This window comes from Biomphalaria glabrata, chromosome 7, assembly GCF_947242115.1.
Source record: "Biomphalaria glabrata chromosome 7, xgBioGlab47.1, whole genome shotgun sequence".
NCBI classification, from domain to species: domain Eukaryota; kingdom Metazoa; phylum Mollusca; class Gastropoda; family Planorbidae; genus Biomphalaria; species Biomphalaria glabrata.
Genome location: NC_074717.1, coordinates 26,098,784 through 26,104,783, shown reverse-complemented (window position 1 = coordinate 26,104,783; position 6,000 = coordinate 26,098,784). Strand labels below are relative to the sequence as shown.

Below are 6,000 nucleotides of genomic sequence, written 5' to 3'. Positions count from 1 at the left end.
ACATTAAGATCTAGCCGCTGTTTCCACCTTGCTATACAACTATCTACAAATTACAGTAGCTGTAGAAGGGAAGGGGTGGCAAGTGGGAGGCGTGTAGAAAGACGCAGAGCTAAAAAAAACAACACCACAACACAACAAAATAGCAATAAAAAAATGAAAACGCGATATCTTGTTTTTGATTGGGCGAATCGATTTAAAGTTGACGATTAGGCCAAGACGTTGACGGTGCGATATTAGTCGGCTGTCAGATTGGTAGCCAAAGAAAAGCGACGCGCTGAGGAAGCCACGCCCCCTTCCACTTCACTCCCACTTTCCCACAAGCTCCGCCCCCATTATTTTTCATAATCTTTTTTTTCCCTTGGGGAAGGGTTGTGCAAGATGTCAGTGGCGTATCGAAACTGGAGATCTTTGGACAAGTTAAGAGAAACAAACTCGCGAGCAATTTTTGATTAGTAATACAGCTCACAGAGGCGTATCTGTGTCTTCTGTGGTTATGGCCTATCTGTATGGTTTAGAGTCGGTGATAAGAACGCTGCTTGCCAACTTCATTTTTATTGATTTCTTCAAAACTACAAATTGCTTTTCAAATACACTTAAAACTAGTAATTGTTTACTATTTTTAACCTACCCCCCCCCCACACACACACACATGACTAATATCCACTTATGTTACTACAGTCATGACAGTGTTAGCCTACTACGAAAAAATCCAAGGACTATTATAACTACCACTATACTGATTATATCTTTTGTTACTGTGCTAGTGATTGAGTTACCTAAAGTAAAAAAAAAAAAGGAGTGATGTACCCTCCAGATCTTGCGATCTATAAGGCAGATGACCTGCTATCTATTTCTGTGACCAACGGTTAATGAGCAGGGAGTCATGTGGCCAGCACAACTACAAACCACTTTTACTTTCCCCAACTAAAGTCAGGTTTAGAGCTGGTTGGACTTAGAGGCGTCCGTACAAATCCAGAAATGAAACATCCCAGTCCCACCGAGATTCCAACCCTGGACCTCTCAGTTCGGAAAGCCAAGATCTTTACACTCGGCCATCAGGCACTTTTCCCTAGAAAAGAGAGCCCTAGAGTTGTTATTTGTTATATTCAACTCAGGTAAATCATTAAACTCTGAGTTGACTAATATTATAAAGCAGTGTTGCCAAAACTATGACCCGCGGTCCGATTCCGGCTCGTGAAGCGGTGCGTTCGGGCGGTCAAAACATCTGCTTCACATTGAATATAGCCGTAGAATAGTAGAATAGTAGAATAGTAGTACCACTGGACACGTTTTTTTTTTACATTATTTTCCCGATGATGACTCCCCGGAAATATAATTGTGTCCCACGTGCCGAAAAAAAAACAAATTGCTTGGCATTACTGTCATATGACCGAGACAGACTGGTGTCAAAGGCATGTCAAGGCTTGTCCCGTTAATATGGACGTAACGCCAGCTGATTGAAATGAAGTCTGGACCAGGAACGGAAAACCAAAAGTTCATCTAAGACAAGCACAGTGTGGTGAGAAGCAAGATTCAAACGGGGACCATCCATTCTGCTTTACATGTCACAAGCATCCAGCCACCAGTGTTTCTCGAGTGAAATAGCATCAATTTATTTTGAATAGATCTAGACTGACAATTACAAAAAACGAAAGTCAGGCGCCCCAAAGTCAGATAAAGAATACGATAGATTGAGGTAAATGTACAACAGCTAAGTGTTCGGGCAGACGACAAGCACAGAAGGGAAGGTTTCCGTGCTGCCTTTTCAAAAGCGTTTTTTTTTTAAAGTGGTTCGAGTCTAATTTGGAACTTGGGGTCTCAAGCCTCCAACACAATGTTTAGCCGACGTCATTAGTCACACTATCAATAGACGTTTCCATAATCTATTTGGTCAAACAAACTCATTTTCTACACTAGGACTATCTCCCCTTTGCCTAGTGCATTTTCTATACATGACAAAATTAATTACAACTAATTGATTAACTAATTGACAATTATTATATTTGATCAGATGTTGTCAATGAATAATTATTAAAGAAAAAAATTATTCTCTGGCACTAGCAGGATCGTGACGTGTTATAGGAAAACAAAATTCATTGACAGTGTCCCATGAGATGTGACGTGTTAGGATGTCAGCTCTGCAGTAGCACATGTAGCAGGGAGGATCTTCTTGGGAATGTTCAGGGCGTCAGGAATGTCTGTTACTCCTTCGGCAGATATCACAATGGCAGCTTTTGTCCACTTCTATTGTAGTTCATAGTCCAGGCTTAAATATCCTTTTTTTTTTTTCATTGTTTTTTTTTGTTGTTATTTAGTGTCATGAGACTGTAGTACAGTAATGTCATGAGACTGTAGTACAGTAATGTCATGAGACTGAAGTACAGTAATGTCATGAGACTGTAGTACAGTAATGTCATGAGACTGTAGTACAGTAATGTCATGAGACTGAAGTACAGTAATGTCATGAGACTGTAGTACAGTAATGTCATGAGACTGTAGTACAGTAATGTCATGAGACTGTAGTACAGTAATGTCATGAGACTGTAGTACAGTAACGCCACTCCTTCGTCTTATTTATCGTTGTCATTGACATGTTGGAGAGTTCCTCTGCGATGGTTTCTAGTACTGGCAGCCCTCCATATAGTTTTTGTACTGCGGGGGGCTGTAGAGGGGCTAGCATCTTCTTCGGGCCTCTCGATAGACTATGCAGCTTTGAAGGACAGGGTGGGCATTCCGTGACGTTGATTCACAAGGACATATTTCTTTAGGCCTGTCACTGATAATCTCTATTGTTTCTTGTTGATCATTTAAGTGCATAGCTGATCGATTGAGATCCACTGTTCTGTCTGATAATATAGGCCTATCCTAATAGTAGGCTGATGGTTAATATTTGTCTCATTTGTTTCTATGCCCAGCTTTGTAAATCAAGTTATATTTTGACGATTTGCAGTACAATATGGGTATGTTTCCTGTGTTTGATTAGAACTCTAACAGATTTTGAATGAGATATTGTTTTCTTATCTAGTGAAGTGCAGTATCATCCCAGTATGTTCACAGTCAGACTAGTAACGTGAGTAGATCAATCAATTTTTAAAAGATGTGAATCCATTCACCAGCTTCACTTTCTTTCAACCCGTTCTCAACAATGAATCCACTATTTAGGAATTGAATTATACAACAAATACGGATTATATCAGCAAAAAAGGGGCAGCAAAGATTACTTATAAAAATGTCCTCATTAAACGTTAGCGAAAAGGACTTGGTGATGTTTTATCATGCTCACATCTGCAGTTTGAATATCACTGCCTGGTATGGCAATCTGAACACTAAAAATACAAATAAATTTCATAGTATCTAAATGCTGCTGGTAAAGTCAATAGCAAAACAACAAACCCCATTTGGACAACTGTTTAATAACAACATTCATAAAAAAGCTAAAAAGATTCAAGAAATAAAAAAATCACTCTTTGGGTCAGGATTTTGTGATTTTACCATCAAAAACGAGACACAAGACATCGATAACAAAACACAAACAGACACAAACACTCTTTTTGTCCCTCTGGCAATTAGATCACTAAATAAAATTTAACGATCTGATATCAACTTTTCACATGCAAATTATAAGTGAGTCTGGTGTGAATGTATATTTTGGTTTTCTATAGTTATCATACACAGATTGTAAGTTGCTCCTCCTGCTCTGGGTGGTACACTAAGGAAAGGGTGGGGGGCAAGGAGGCGGGAGGGAAACGCACGCGCGCGCGCTAATGTCTAAACGCGATATCTTCGTGACGCCACATAGCAGACGACATATTACCAATGTAACGCCTACACTGACTTCTGCTTGAGGGGTGGCAACAAAAAAAAAAAAAAAGTCTGGTCACGGAGCTCCATTACTAATGTGACACCGGGAAGAAAATCACACGTTTTGTTGCAGTAGCGTGTCCGGTGTGTACTGTCAAGAGCATCCCCGGTAAAAAAATAAACTACTTGTTCTTTACAAGTATTGTTGTGGCTTGACGTGGGCGAGCCATGTCTCAGTGCTATCCACGCTCTGACCTCACTTTTATTTATCCTACCTGGTGGGCTGCAAAACAAATAGATCTACTTGTATTTAATCACGTAATGGCATTAATTAAAACCAAAACAAAAAAACTATCTGTTATTCGTTCATTTGAGTCTGAAGTGTTGAGAGTGCGTATTCATTTTATGTTTACCTTTTTTTTACAAGCTTGGCCTCTCGTTGATAACGCTTGCGTAGACATTGAACAACTGATTATTCATATCAGAATTGATTTCAAGTTTAATTAACCCAAATCTATAAGTAGGTTGATGAAAAATACATTTGTGAAGTTAAAAAGAAATTATAAATAAATAAAAATAGAACTTCAAAATAAATGGAGATGCCGGGGATCGAATCCGGGGCCTTTCACATGCAAAGCGGACGCTCTACCACTGAGCTACATCCCCAGTTGTTAAATTATGGCAGATAAAAATGTATATCTGAAGTATGACATCTTGGTTGAATCCACTAAAGACATAAATTGAAGGCTATATGTATCTAATTAAGATTCGTCATGCACTAACATTAGGACCCCATTAGCAGCGGTACGAATAGAGGCCTAACTTTTTAGTTTTACCAGTGTCGGCGTCTCTTTGGTGAAAAGGGTAGGGTCTATTATTAATATTTTTATTATTAAATTAAATACGCATTTTTTCATGTCAGTTACGTTTAAAGTTGACAGTGGAATCAGATCGTTTGGGTAAACTTTAAGGATAGGTTGTTCTTGAGAGGAAAAATAAACCAAACCATGGGCGTAGCCAGGATTTGTTTTAGGAGAAGGATGGTTAGGGAGATGAATTTTTTTCCCAATGCACACTCACAAACAAATAAACGCACAAAGATATATATATGTTACGGACAAAACCCAAAGTGTGGTCAGATCGCGAACTGGCCGGTCATTTCGCGAAAAGGTCGATACGTGTGGCCGATACGTGTGGCCAATACCCGATGTAATCAAGTGTTTATTCTACTTTGGCCGGCCACTTCTCGAAATGCCGAGGAATTCCTGGACAATAAGCGATGTGCTGATTCAAGACTGCCCGGTAAGCAGCAGTAGGTTGGTTGGCTTTGCTGTGGCTATCATTTTCCGTTTGTTTAGCCTCAAAACAGAGACAGAGAGAGAGACAGAGAGACAGACAGAGAGAGACACAGAAAGAAGATATAAATGAGGCTGTTTGTATTTTTGATTTGCTCTCCTACAACGAGTGGGTTGTGACGTCACTTAGGTACAAGAGCTTAAACCTTATTTGATTTTTAATTTTGATTATGTTCAACAGAATAGTTAAAGGCTCGTATGACCTGCCCCCCTCTCTCATATTTTGTTTTGATTTTAGTCCCTCCTATACCCCCCCTTACCTCACCTCCCCCCCCCTCTTTTTGCGCTGCTCCAGTAGCGTGATGATTCAATACAGAACAACGGGCAGACCACCCATTTCAGCGCCACTGTACCAAGAGCAGATAATTCTTGAGCAAATATTCCACGTTTGCTTGTTGGGCAGGGAAAAGACGAGACAGGATGATATTCAACACAATGGGAAGCAACTCATCTGACAAAGATGAAACGGCACGAGTGGGTTCCCCTTCCTCCCACATTGCCCTTGCGTAAAAAAAGAAAATCTACCTCAATGAATCGACAGGTGTGGTCCCTATATTACGAGTCACGGAAATGGGCGAGCGCTGCAACCTTTGACCTTTTCGAGGTCACGAAAGTGACTCCCTGCAAGTCGATTCAAGGAGACTGGGTAAATCACAGACGAGCCGTACGCTCGTGAAGGCATAATGGACCCCTCATAAGTCGGACATCAACGGGATAAGCTGACCACCTCTCTTTTTCGACGGACGGGAGGGGTCAAGCAAGTGGCCCAACACAGGACCGGTGCAGGTCAGACTAGTGGTCAATGGTCAGCCCCTAAGGATTTGGGATGGGGAGGGGGTGGCTA

General features: G+C 40.6%; 1 non-coding gene across 1 annotated transcript; it reads right to left on the bottom strand.

The window, feature by feature from the left end:
- Nucleotides 1-4,395: 4,395 nt before the first annotated feature.
- Trnaa-ugc (transfer RNA alanine (anticodon UGC)) lies at nt 4,396-4,467 on the bottom strand. Its single transcript has one exon. It is a non-coding gene; the product is annotated as a tRNA-Ala (tRNA).
- Nucleotides 4,468-6,000: the final 1,533 nt, after the last annotated feature.